Source organism: Acomys minous (assembly GCF_964271855.1).
Source record: "Acomys minous genome assembly, chromosome: 8".
Taxonomy (NCBI): Eukaryota; Metazoa; Chordata; class Mammalia; order Rodentia; family Muridae; genus Acomys; species Acomys minous.
In genome coordinates, this window is record NC_140489.1 from 58,687,427 (window position 1) to 58,701,987 (window position 14,561).

Genomic DNA, 14,561 nt, shown 5'->3' on the forward strand with positions numbered 1-14,561 from the left:
CCCCTGCCCTTAAGGTTGCTTGGCAGGCACTTAACCTACTGAACTTTCTCCCCAGCTCTGAGAAGTGATAGCCGTCAGTTCCTCTTATGTTAATTGGCCAGTTAATTGTCTTTGCAGGAAAGGGCAATCCCCTGAACATTTGAAAAAAGAGACCTAGTACTGTTATGCCCAAATTGTGAGAGACACCCCCTGCAACAGACCACCCAAGAGCAGAGTCCAAATGCAATTGCAAGGAAGTCTTTATTGCAGGCTCGAGCCCAGGCCACCTCCTATGCACTAACACAGCAGATACGGGGACGTGGCCCCAAGTCTCAATTGAGAGGGTTTTTTTTTTAATGTTTTAGACAAAGAAGTGGGTTTTACAGTATATGATTGGAATACATTTTGTGTTTGGGTAATAGATATAAGGGCAAGCTGACCTATAGAAAAGATTGATTGAAGCAGTCATGGGGGTGTTAGGAACTTTGGACTGGCTTGTCCTAATTGGTTGTTGCTATGTGCCAGACTATCTGCTGGACAAGCAGAGAGTGTATTTGGACTTTGGGTGCTTTCCCAAGGTAAGCTGATTGTGTTGCTAGGGGAATTTTCCTGTTTAGACTAGTTTGTGGTATTTACTGGAATTTGGGTTCAGCCCTTGGACAAGTTTAATACAAAATGGAGTTTCTTTTTCAAAATGAAGTTTGTCTGGTCCTTACAGTACCTCCAGCAAGAGACCAACAACAGGTGTCTCTACCTCTTTCCTTGGCTCTGCTCTGAACCTATCTATACTCACCTCCCTTGAAGGAAGTTTCCAAGGTCTGTTGCAGGATAGTGTTCTCCAATTCCACTCTTTCCTTCTGAGTGGCAGAAGCTACTCTGGACCATCTGTGCTCTGATGATGCTTTCAGTCAGTCCTGTGTAGGTCAGTGTGGTCTGGGTAGGTAACATGAAAGGAGACCTTTGATCATGTCAGGAAGAAGGGGACAGGAATTATGGGTATACGGTGGTATTGGGGCTTTACAGACATATGGCCAGCATCAAAAGCCAGACCTTGAAAGCAGGCAGGGTGGGGTGGGGGTGGGGAATGTAAAGGTGCTGTGCCTTGGCTAAAAAGGAAGAAAAATGCTATATGTTAGGTTGACTCTGTAGCTGGTCTACACAGTGAATAGAAAAAAAAATGTTTAGAGTAAAATATATTAGAGTTAAAAGAGACAAAACAAAACACTAATATATCACAATTAACCACTGGGTGTTAAAAATTTAGATTATTTATCTCATTTATATGAGTGTTTTGCCTGCAAGTATGTTATGTGCACTATCACATGCATGCAATGCTCAAAGAGGCCAGAAGAGGGCATTAGATTCCCTAGAACTGGAGTTGGGGTGATTGTAAGAGAGCTTTTGGGTGCTGGGAATGAAACCCCATCCTCTGCAAGAGGAACAAGCTCTCTTAACTGTCCAGCCATCTCTCCAGACCCTGGAAGTCCTTCTCATGACTATAGATGGTGAGGAAGATTAGCAGCCCCACAAACCTGTCTCACTTTCCCAATGCACCAGAACCCAAAGAGCTTTGTGTAGAGGCCCCAGTGTGCCTGCCTTCATACCCTTCAAACCCCCAGATGAACTCTAGATCAGGTACAAAGATTCTTGAGGCTCCTCTTGGGCAGTGACCCCTGAAAGAACCACAGTCTAACCTTTAAGTATCTTAAGACACTGATCAGGTGTTTGAGTTATAATGGGCCATTGATCTAACCAAAGGGTAATATTTTCACCTTAAATGGGAATTTTGCCTGTGTTAACAACACACAGCTGGTGAAGGTATTGCTCTACTTTTCTCTAAACCATTCTTTCTGTGTAACCCACCAACGAGGACAGCAAATAGGTAAAATAAATAAATAAATAAATAAATAAATAAATAAATAAATAAATAAAAATCGGCTCTACCATAAAAATAAAACCCTGGGTGAGGAGAGTGTAGCTCAGTGTTATAATATTTCCCTGGCACACACAAGATTCTTGTTTCAATCCCTAGTGTGTAGTGACTGAGGAGAAGGGTAGAGAGGGGGAGGGAGGGCGGGGAGGGGAGGAAAGAAGAAAGTCTTGTCAACTGTGGCCGCATGGGTAGACTTGGCTCACATTATGTTAAGTGAAATAAGTTAAGCACAGGAAAATAAAGACCAAGACTAACTGTTCACGTGGTGTGTGTGTGTGTGTGTGTGTGTGTGTGTGTGTGTGTGTGTGTGTGTGTAAAGTTGTTTCCACGGAGGTAAAGAGTAGAACATTCACCCACTAGGGTCCCCAAAGGAGTAAAGTGACAGAAGACTGAGACAAATTAGATAACAGGGAACAAAATATAGTTGGCAGGAGGAAACAATCCTAGTGTTTGCTAGAACAGTAGGGAGGCTGTCCTCTGCAACTATTTATCATATACCTCAAAACAACAGGAGATAGAAGCTTGAGAGTTCCTAACACAAAAACTACTAATTACCCTAATTTAAACATTACAGATTGTATATATCAAATGATCACATTGCACTTCATAAGTGCACATAATCATAACTCAATAAAATATTTAAAAGAAAAAATACTTACTATTGGTCTGATATAATTTAAAATTGATAATAACTCTCAAAGAAACTGCAGAAACGGTTCCTCAGCAGACTCCTCCCACCGTTAAGCATCCTCTCATCAGCGAGTGTGGCGCACGCATTTCTGGGGACACAAAGAAAGCAGCTGGGATGATATTATAAATCATGACGCCTGGAGTTAGAAAAGATTATCGTCCTGCACCGCTCACGCAGATGAGACACCACGGATCAGAGACTCCTTCGGAAAGCTTGCCTCTGTCTGCCAAACACACGGAGTGGGTTTCTCTTCCAACTGGCAAAGTCATGACCAGAACGAGGTGGGTCGGGGTGGGGAGGCCGACTTTGGAATACAAAGTTGAATTGAATTGTGTCAGAAGCTGTGTAAAATGAATAATTTGATTCAGAAAAGGAAAGGAAGCAAAATGTCCTGAGATACCAGGGAGCAGCTAAGCTCTCAAAATAAAGTCTTTCACTTAGGAAATTTTAAGTGAAATTCTTGCAGGTTACAGGCTGAGCTCTAGGGGGCAGCAAAGACACAGGCTCTTTGATAAATTATTCACAAATGCTGGTTTCAGCATTTGTGAATACAATACAATATATTTATAATTGTATACATATGTATACAATATACATATACAATATATGTATAATATAATACAATATATTAAAATACAATATATTTATTGTATATTCTGCGTGTGTGTGCGTGTGCGTGTGTGTGTGTGTGTGCTGTCTAGATTTAAACAGTGTGGATTATTTAGAGAAACGTGACATATTAAGGCTTAGAAAACTGTGATGTCAAATTAGTTTGGTCTTGCAGTCTTATATAACAGGAGGAAGCCTTGCGAGCTGAAATAATTTTCAAGGCTCATCAGTTAGATGGTAGTGCAGACCGCCGGCACCCACTCCACAAACCTTTTCTCAATGTATTTGTTGTCTCACGGTTTGCCAAGGTTTAGAGAGAACCAATGTTTTTCCAACCTGAAATCATTCAGTCATTATGTAGATTTGAGTTTAAAGACATATTCATGCCTGGTGAAAAAAGACTGATTGGCTTGGGTAAGCCTGAGGCTGGTGTTTTTAAAGTGCCTTAATTAAACTTGGACAGAGGGATTTCTACACCGAGCCAGATTAATTTAAATTTGTTCAGCCAATACTTCCAGGCTTTCGACTCTAGGTGGCGACAAAGGACCTGTTTTGCTTTCACATGGATCCAGGAACACACCTGATGTAATAGTTGAAGCGCCTCCAGACTAAAATCATTTTCCCTTAGCAAAGCTAATGACCAGGTTTTGATGCCCGCTGTTCATATGCTATAACTGTTTTCAATACAATTCTCTGTCAGTGACTGTTATTTAAGAGGTTTTGTTCTCTGTCATGTCGTATGTTTGGTAGGGTTGTATCTAGATAGATTTCATTGAATTTTAGACCTCATAGCTCGTGTGGCGGACTCCTGTCTTTCCTGAGCCCATTTCTGCCTCTCTCCATGTCTCCCCAGGCCAATCACATTGTATGACACCCTCCCCCTCATCGCCGCTCGCTATATATCCAGTGGTATTGGCTTTAAAGAGGTATGAAGGGCCAACCTAAAAGGAAACTTTTAAAAAACTGATCCAGAGTCTTGCAGATTGGGAAATGGAGAGGATGGTGTGTCACACATCGAGTTTCTGGTTTGGTGACATGGGAAGAGACAATTCTCTTCAAGGGGGATCCAGTCAGCTGAAGAAGAGAGTAGGGGAAAGGGGATCAGTGAGAGTGACAGGGGAGCTACGAGGGTAATAGGGGTGACAATGATTTTAAAGTGCACTGTGTGTGTATAGAAATGCCATAACAAGCCCATTGTACACACACATACATATATGCACACACACACATAATGACAAAACTGAATTTTAAAAAGAGGTGGTTTATAAGAATGGCATGGGGAGCTTGTGAAATGAAGAACTGGGAATTCCCTCAGGGATCCATAGAAGACAATTTCCTCCCATGTTGTGACACCTACTATATCCAGAGAAGGCTTCATGCCCAGGAGTTGTTGGTCAATACAAACTGTACTTGATGGGTCTGGAGACGGGGACAAGCCAGAAGGAGTTGGAGGAAGGAGATGAATGTCATCAAAAAACATTGTATGAAATTCTCAACAAGTTACTTAAAACAGTATTCTTTAAAAATAACGTCTTTGGACATGGACTCTGTTACCCACTCACTGGTCTCTTCCCCCTGGTGGGGCAGCCTTGCCAGGCCACAGAGGAAGAGGATGCAGGCAGTCCAGATGAGACTTAATAGGCTGGGGTCAGATGGTAGGGGAGGAGGGCTCCCCCTTTCTGAGGACTAGGGGAGAGGGGAAGACAGAAGGAGGGTGCAACCCAGAGAAGGTGAGGGAGGGGGCTACAATCAGAATGTAAAGCAAATAAATGAGTTTAATTTAAAAATAAAATAAAATAAAACTTGACTCTTTTTTTTTTTTAATAAGATATTTGAAAAGCAGCTGTCGAGGTCAACACAGTTTTATAGGTTTGACTCAGACACAAGCAGCACTGTGGTACATGAGTGTGGATGCATCTGGATTTTTAACCCCCTAAACCTCTGCGGAGACTCCACTGCCCCCAGCCAAATAACAGGGAAAATGAAAGTCTCTCTCTAGAACCCTTTATCATGGCAAGGGCAACAGTGCACACCTTGAACTGAAGTTCATTTGAAACCAGTTTTTGTAATGGAAAAGCTGCTCTTATGGGATTCATCCGTGTATGGTTCAAAGGAAGGAGGGGGCTCACTGCAATTGGTTGGATTAACATCATAAATAATACTTGGGCACTCATCACCTCTGCTGTGTCTGATAGAGGTCTTCAAATCATCCTTCATCAAGGAAAGTACTCAGTGTGGAAGTACTGAGAATTCAGAGCCTTCAGGATTAGAATCAGTTAAACCTATAGTTAGAAATGTTCGCCAATAAACTCCTGTAAAAGGGTAGCCTAATGGCTCCTGTATCAGGCAAGAGTTTACAAACAAACATGGCTACGTATCAGTGCAAGGAAAAATACCAGAAGGATGCCGTGGGATTTAGGTAAAGCGTGAGGTTGAGTCTTTATTTTGTCCTCCTAAAACTACAAGGAGGGCAGAAGACAGAGCCTCGACACTAACCAAATATTTAAAACACTACCTGCCAGCTGACCAGCTGAGGCACAGCCATGACTAACGGTAGATGAAAAGTAAGTGAAGGCTTAGGAGGAGATTTTCTACCAGATAAACCCCTCTGGATGATCTAAAGACTCTTTGCTTTTCCTAGAAATCCAACCGCTTGACTCGGAGTCTTTAGAGAGCTTGGCATTGGGTGTGGTCTACAGTTTGGCATCGTCAGAGTTCAGCATCTGCTATCTTTGGGGTATAGAGGTGGAAGATAGCCTCTCTCCGTTTCTGTCTCTGCTTCCCTCATCCGACCCTCCACACCAGCCCAACTACTAGATTCAGCTGGGCCAAGAAGGGGAAGGAAGCAGGACTGTGCATTTGTATAGCACCATTCTCTGTGGCATCTGAGACACTCTGTGCCCTCCCTGCTTGAGGTGGGAACAGGAATAGCTCCCTCTGTTTCACTGGGAGGAGAATGAAGCTCAAAAGGGCAGATGACTTCCGGCCACCCAGTAAGCCCTCGGCAAAACCAAGATGAGGACACGGGGAGTTTGATTTCATGTTTCTCCACTCTCTTCTTTATTCTTCATTCACATGTTGGCCCAAAACTTCCTTTTCATTGTTGGCTAAAAACACGTCTCTCACGTGTTTTATAACCACAAGTCAAAACCTTTTCTTACAGCCACGTCTTGAGTGGAACTTTGTCTTCAGTCGTTCGCTTCTGCTATCACAGAGAGCTAAGATTGAGTCTCTGGGGAATGTGTGCTGGGAGTCTGAAGGTGAAAGGTCATCCCCTGCTCTTCCTTTGGTGACTTGTCAACTAGCCTCTCACCATCGATCAATCAAACCCCTGACCACCGACTGCCTACCATGTGGCTCGCTGATTCTGTCAAAACAGGGCCCTTCCTGGCCACACATCTGCCCTCCGCACAGCACCTCCCATTTTTTCCCACCATTCTTTTTCTGACATACTCACTCCGTTTGTCCTCCCTGATCCACACAGTTGCACTAATTCTAACCTCGGGAATTAAACGGTAACTTTCCGTTGATGTGGACGCTTCCATGAACTCGCACTCAGCACTTCATGCTGTTGCTAACCCACCAGTGTGGATTTTTATGTAGTTGAGACAAATAGTAGCTATACCAATGGTTAAAAGTCAGGAGGAAACTAGATCATGAATCAGCCAAGTCTCTTCTGCAAAATAAGGAAACAACCAAAAAGAGGTCAAATGGTTCTTCTTGGTTGCATAATTACAGACAAAATATTACTGACCAGATTTTTGACTCTTAAATACTATTTTCTCCTGGATGGAGCCACTAGCTTCTACTTACAATTCTTTTTAAATAATAGTCATTCAGTATCATTTATATTTTACAAAAGGGTACTTTTCAATTTAAGAAATTATACTTTTTAACTTTATTAGTTTATAACATGTTATAGCCCACATAGTATTTTTGTAATAATTTCCCCCTAAATGTTAAAGTAATATGTGTTTAATGGATAAAACTTGGAAAGTGAAGAAACTAATAAAGAAAAACTTACCCATTATCACTAATCAAAGATCATCATGTTTAACATTTTAGTGTATCACTGTCTAGTTTTCTTTTTCAGTTTTTTTTCCCCCTTTTACATTGTGGAAATTCTGTTGTTTCTAGAATTTTATTTCCCAGGATTTTGTTTGTTTACCATGACATTTTAAACTGCTACTGTGTCATTGTAAACACTTTGTACACGTGATATAAATAGCTATCTCTGTTCCATAACTTGATGTAACTATTATTCCCAGCAAGCTCTAAGCCTGGATATTTTATCCCAATCCCATTTTTCCAGTCTCTTAAGTGAAACCTATGCATTTATTTTATCCGTCTATGTGCTTTTATTTGAGGAAATAGTCTCTAGAAGGGAAGTTGGTTAAAACATATTTATATTCTTAGCGTCTTTGATATATTTTTGTTCAATTGCAAGAACTTGATGCCAACCCGTATCCACCAACAGGCTTTGTAATACTTCTTAGGGTATTTTTCCTCAATCACTATCTCATTTTTATCCATTGAGTCTTCACAAGATTGAATGAGGAATCCAGCTTGAGTCTTCATCCTGGTTAAGGCACTGCCAAAGGGTTGTGACCTTTCCTAAAACACCCAAAGAACTGGTCCTGGGGTAACCAAAAGGCTGACTTATGGGAAAGCCCAACCTGGTCACCTATAGCTGGCTTAAGTGGCCTTAACCTTTACTAACTCTCATCTTCAATTGTTTCCTTTCTACTCCTCATAGCAAGCTGACGAAAAACGCTTACTTTGCTTCCTCATCTATAGGTAAGTCAACCTTTTGATCATTACATATAGCTTTCTAATGTTATAGGGAGTCAATGAATTTCCCAGAGACAGTGACTAATTTATTACTTCTAGAACATTATAAATTTTCCCAATCAGAACATTCTAGAGAGAGAAAAGAAGGTGTCATATAATTAGACAAAGGCAATTGATAACAAGCTGAGCTGAATAGCTATTCTGCTCCTGTGATATTCCCCCTGTCTCCCAGTCACTCTGCCCTGAGAAAAAAAGGAAGATGTCTCCAGAGACAAATGTGCTTTCTCTGGGCACAGCTGATGTGTGCGAGGGGCATGGACAGACTGAAGCAGAGGCAGGAATGGGGAGACAGGGAGCAAGAGTACTTATAAAAGTAGTCAGAGAGAATGCTGACCGAAGACCCATGCCTGTCTTCCCACTGATTTGTTTAAAGCTAAAAGAAAAAAGAGATAAAACTCAATAGATTGACTATTCATTGGACATTACTGGGTCAAAATTCTCAGATCAGTTTGCTTGTGCATTTGTTTTCTTTTGACTGGAGGTCTTCTTTTTTATTATATTTATTTAGCTTCTGTGTGTGTGTGTGTGTGTGTGTGTGTGTGTGTGTGTACAAGTGTGTGCCACAGAGTACATGTGGGGCCACAAGACAAGTTGTGGGAGAATGTTATGTTCACTCAGGCAGTTGTGAGACTTGGGGGGTGGGGGTCAGGGGGAAACTGCCTTTAGCCACTAAATGCGAGCCCTGGAAGCCTGTTTTAAAAAATACATTTACAGCATAAATAAAAAATTTAATGTTATTAAAGGAATTATGCTCAGTGTGTATTGACTATTGAAAATTCCAGAGGGCAGGAAGACATCTTTCTTTGGTTATTAACAGAAAGTTAAATGGAAGGAGTTCTGTTATGTAAGGCTGTGTGCCCAAGACTGAAAGTGAGTTTGTTTGCCTTCAAGTGGGAATTTTCTCAGAGCTGGAAGGAATTTAGGAGATTATGGGTTTCAGCCTCTTACCTTCAGACAGTTAACCCTAGAACTCCAAACATACTTGTGAGGGACTTAGAGATCTCCAGGTGAGAATGCTACTGTCTTCATGGGCTGAACTGACTCTGGCTCCTGTCTATCATACCTCGCCCACCTCTGCCTCTGCTGCTGCTGCTGCTGCTGCCAGTTGCTGATGGCTGATCCTGATAGATGACATCTTGGGTTCCTTAGGATGTACCAAGTTTCCTAAGCATTTCTGTTACTGCGCAAGTGCTGAAGAGATGACTTAGTTTTCTTATTTTATTACATTTCTTTGTTTGCTTGCTTGCTTGCTTGGTGAGAGAGAGAGAGAGAGAGAGAGAGAGAGAGAGAGAGAGAGAGAGAGAGACAGACAGACAGACAGACAGACAGACAGACAGACAGACACAGAGACAGGCAGGCAGAGACATAGTTGGCATTCATAGTATTTTTATAGAAACTAGATGTAAAGTTAAGTGGGTTATCCAAGGTCTACATACCCCAGCAGAGTAATGCAGTTAGCACCAAGACAATCCTCTATGTAGGCCAATGTCTTCTGCTCTGTGTCTGCATATTCTTTACCTCTGGAGACTGCCACTTACAAGCTGCCTGTGTGTCTAGAGACCAGACTTCCGAGCTTCAGGTCTGGTGTCAGCCACATACTGTACTCTGGCCTCACTGGCTTCCTTGCACACTCTCCTCCCACTGACAAAAAAAAAACAAAAAACAAAAAACAAAAAACAAAAACAAAACTTGAGCCTAGGAACTTCCTAATCTCTGATTTCTAGCATAGCACTGTTTCATAGGCCTCCAGCACAGTAAAGTGCATGCTGCCGGCATCACGGTGTAAGAACTGCTTCTCCACTGGGTTGGTGAGAACTGCCTATCTGTTGGGTTGGTGCTGTGACTAGAAATTTGTCTAATCCATAGACTGTACCAGGAGAAACAGGACAGAGAAGGCTGTGGGGGACACTCGTGACTTTGTTGTGAAACTGGTATTTGGAATTGGTTGTTTTAAACCATGGCTCAATTTGGAACAATTTAAAAGCCAAAGACATTCACTGTTATGCCAGCTGCTCACTCTTCTTCACTGTCAAGACCTAGGGCTTCTTCACTGGTAGGCTCCGCAAAACACTCATTTATCTTTTTTTTCTTTTCTTTTCTTTTCTAATTGAAAAAAGAAAGTGCTATCATAAGACAAAGCCTGAAGTGGGTTTGCTTTCCCCACTCATGATTTTGGAACCACAGAAATCTGACTTCTACTTCAGATTTTGTTTTCAATACCTAGCATACACGCATACCCGGGGCTGGGGGGTGGAGAGTGGGGAGGAGGGATGGGAGGAGGGATGGGAGGAGGGATGGGAGGAGGATGGGAAACTAACAAAAAAGCAGGAACCTCACAAAGCAGCATTACACACTAATTCTGTACATTTCCCTTAACACTGGACTTGGCCCCCAGACCAGTTCCTTAGCAGATGAGTCTTGCAATCTACATTATAAAAGGCATGGGATCTTTCACTGAGTGGTGAGATGTTGGGGTGAGTAAACTATGCCTTTTTTTCAATAAGAAAAACAAAGCATATTTATTACATTGGTTACATAATAAATTGAGTGACTGATGGAATTATTCTCTGACACTCTGGCACCTACAAATACAACCATGTATGCTTGCACGCGCGCACACACACACACACACACACACACACACACACACACACCAAACAAACAAACAAACAAACAAACGTAATAAAATAAGAAACCCCCACAGCCCATCGGTTGGAATTTCCATTTATTTGTGTTAATAAGCACGGCCCTCCCTGAGTGCCAACGACTGAGTGGATAAAGTTTTGGATCCCCATGGGCACTGCTGCTGCTATGAAGTCAGTGTGAGGGGAAAGTCTTTTCCTCAATAAATGTGCTGCCTAGCTGTGCTGACAAGACACATTCAGAAGGCAGGGATGACAATCCCTCCATTGTTCTCCTGAAACCAGTGAAAGCAGAGAGGGCAGGATGGAGGCTGGGAAGCAAATGCTGCAGCCAGCTGAGAGCACATATGATGCCCTGACCTCTTCAGTTGGCCCTGAGGTTTCAGAACTTCTGTCCTCCTTGGCCAGTGCCATCAAACACCTCGTGGTGTGGCACAGGTCCCTCTCTGCATTGGCACTTCATCTTACTTCTCGTTAGTCTTGCTTTTCAGAAAAGTCTGTGACCAGTTCCTGAGCCAGTTCTCAGCCTCTGGGCCTTGCTTTCTCTTTTGGGAACCACTATGGTGCCCTGCTTTCTTTCTGCCCTGATTTTCTGGGGGAGCCCATCCATCTACAGGAGTCTCTTAGGAAATGATGCAGTTAGCACTTTCCTCATCGATATAAGTCTCCAAATTCTTAACTGATATTCCTTTCCTGGGCACGGAAGACACTTAGAAGGGGTCCAGCAAGATGCCAAAACAACAAAGCTGAAGAATCCATAGAAGGCAGCGAGCATCCTGCACAGGACTGAGAATATTAGTAACCAGAAACTAGCAGTTTGGAGCCAGCCACAGAAAGTTCTTTCGAAGATATTGGCCTTACACGGCCCTACAGGAGTTTCTGTCTTTTCGTCTATAAAATGGTGATGTAAAAAACACAACTCCCATGACTATGACCTAAGAGCTTTCTTTTATAAAGTGTCTACCAAAAGGCCAGGTGTAGGGCCAGTGAGATGACTCTGCAGGTAAAGGCTACTGTCATAAAAGCCTGGCAACCTGGAGTTCAACGCTCAGAACCCACGTAAAGGTTGAAAGAGAGAACCAACTCCACAAGATTGTCTGCTGATCACCACACATGTGTTGTAGCAGTGTATCCCCTACACACACACACACACACACACACACACACACACACACACACACCACTCTCATACAATAATAGTCATTAGTAAGTCATTTTAATGTTTTGGATAAAGCTGCTCCTTTGTAAAAGTATGGAAAGAACGGCCTGAAAGAGGTCCTCCTCAGTCCCAGAATTCAACACAGGGCTGCAGAGAGAGCGTCAGTCCATTTGTGAGAGTCTTCTATAATCAGTGTCACAAAGATAACAAGAAGGCCCTTGTGCAGCATTAATATCAAGGAAGAACTATGAAATCTGGTGTGTGAAAAATAATCAAAGAATAAGGCATTCTGGTTAAATAGTCTTGGTTAATAAAGTTCTTGTCATGATATTTTTATAGAAGAGAAACATAATACATATTCCTTGACTATGCCATATAGTTAGGTGATATATAATATATAGGTTATATAATATATACATGTCATGAATTCTCAAAATTTTAAAAAATATATTTTCCCTATAATGTTAAAACCATGTAATGTGCACATTACTCCTGGGAGAAGGGCAGTTGTTGCAATTTGACTAATCAATGTCCCCATAAGCTCATATATTTGGACACTTGGTCCCCAGTTGGCGGTGCTGTTTGGGAGGCTGTGGGACCTTTAGTAGATGCAGCCTTCCTGGAGGAAGTAACAGAGAGTCACAGAAAGGTGGGCGCGTTTAGAGTTCATTGTCTCTTCCTGCTTACTCTTCTCTCTCTTTCTCTACCTCCCACACGCAGATAAAACGCCATCTCTCGGGTTCCTGCTCCTGCCGACATGCCATGGCTTCCCCACTACTACGGACTCTAGCTCTCTGGAAACGTAAGTCAAAATAAGGTCTTTCTTAAGCAAGTTTATTTGATCATGTTATTCCCATCGTTTCGTAGCAACAGAAGAGTGAGAAACTGAAACTGGAGAGTGGGCTTGTTGCTGCATAAAGACCGACCGTGTGAGTTTTGGTGGGATGGGGGGGGGCGGAAGATTTTGGAACCTTAGACTAGAAATGTGGTTGCACACTGTAAACAGAGACCAATGGGCTATCCTAGTATCCTAGTGAAGCCTGGGAGACAATAAAGCTGAGGGTAATACGGACAGTGAAGGCCCAGTTCATAAGCTCAGAGGGGAGCAAAGACGCTAATCAACACCTACACTGGAGGCCGTCCATGCCACATCTTAGCGAAGAATCTAGCTGTTAGCTGTTTTCTGTCCATGTCCTGAGAACTTACGTGAGGATGAATTAAGAAGTAATGTCCTGATTTTCTCAAGACAGGTTAACACTGAGTGTGTGGGATGCTTGCTGCTAATTACTCTATATATGTCTACAGTGAGTAAGAGCAAGTGGGGCAGAAAGAAATCTAAAATGTGCATCTGAGAGAGGAAAAGAATACTAGGATGCTGAGTGTGGCAGCCAAGATGTGTGCTGAGAGAAGGGCTTTGGTTGTTGAGGTTAGCACTGGTAAAAACAAACAAACAAACAAACAAACAAACATGAAAGTTGCTGCACAGCAGAATTGGAGGGCCCCCCCTCCCTCCTCAGTGAGGAGGCCCTGAGAGGCCACCATGCAAATCTATAAAAGTGAAGCCTGAGTTGTGATGGAGAGAGACCTGAAGACGCTGAAGATACCAGAGCAGCGAGACATCGCCGAGGAGAGCCGCAGACCGGAAGTGGAACCAGCCCAAGGGAGACCAGGAAGCTACAGGGCCAAGGCCAGAGAAGCTCGTTGAAATTCAATAAATACTGGACATGGGGTGTTTGTCCTGCTGGGTTGGGTCTTGCTTTGATCCAATTTTTCTCACTTTGCCCCAGTGTCTCTTTTTTGGCGTGGGGATGCATATTCTGTGCCACTGTCAGTTGAGGCTTGTCCTTGAATACACAACCGTGATATCTCAGCCCATGCGCCTTCTCCCTCTTTTTTCTTCAAGCCAGCCAAAATTCATTACTGAGTTGCCTTGCTTCCATCCCTAACACAATGAAGATAACTGACTGTTCTAAACTGTGAGGCATCTAAACTGTGAGCCAAGAGAAACCAATTTTCTTCACACGTTGTCTCAGATATCGTGCCATACTAACAGACAGCAGGCTAACACAGGGGCTTGGCAGCTGTAATTATTTAAGATGAAGTGATACTGGATTAGGGTCCTAACTACATTGCCTGATGTTATCCCAAGAAGAGGAGAGAGCTGGGGTTGGGGATGTCGCTCGGTGGTAGAGAACTTGCCCATGAGCTGGAAAGATGGCTCGCCAGATAAAAGTTCTTAGATCAATGTGGTAAAAGAAAAGAACAGAGTACTGCAAGTCGTTCCCTGACCTCCACATCACAACACACAGCACACACGCCTATACACACAAAGAAAGGAGGAAAGAAGGAAAGGAGAAACAGAAGAAATAAAGACTGAGAAGAACATGCTGAGAATGTACAAGGTCCTGAGTTTGATCCTCGGCACTGCAAAAAAGAAGCGTGGGGACAGAGGCGAATGGAAGGAAGCCAGGGCACAGCGAGGACAGCAATGAAGAACACAAGCCACCAGCTCAGTCCCAGGATGGCCAGCAAGCACCAGAAAGGGACAAGGACAAGGAAAGACGCTTTCCTGGCAGCTCTAAAGGATGCAAAACTCTGCTCATATTTCTGAGATGAGATTTCATTACGTAGCCACGGCTGGCCTGGAATATTCTGTGTAGACCAGGCTGGCCTCAAAAGCAAGAGACCCACCTGCCT

The 14,561-nt window shown here is 42.9% G+C and overlaps 1 long non-coding RNA gene across 1 annotated transcript in view; it reads right to left on the bottom strand.

The window, feature by feature from the left end:
• LOC311603543 overlaps positions 1–2,689 on the bottom strand; it is a 30,384-nt gene extending 27,695 nt beyond the window's left edge. Inside the window, exons 1-2 of the long non-coding RNA XR_014781119.1 lie at positions 2,572–2,689; positions 773–912 (exon numbers count right to left, since the gene is read on the bottom strand). This is a non-coding gene — a long non-coding RNA (uncharacterized lncRNA). The remainder of the gene's footprint in view (positions 1–772; positions 913–2,571) is intronic.
• Positions 2,690–14,561: the final 11,872 nt, after the last annotated feature.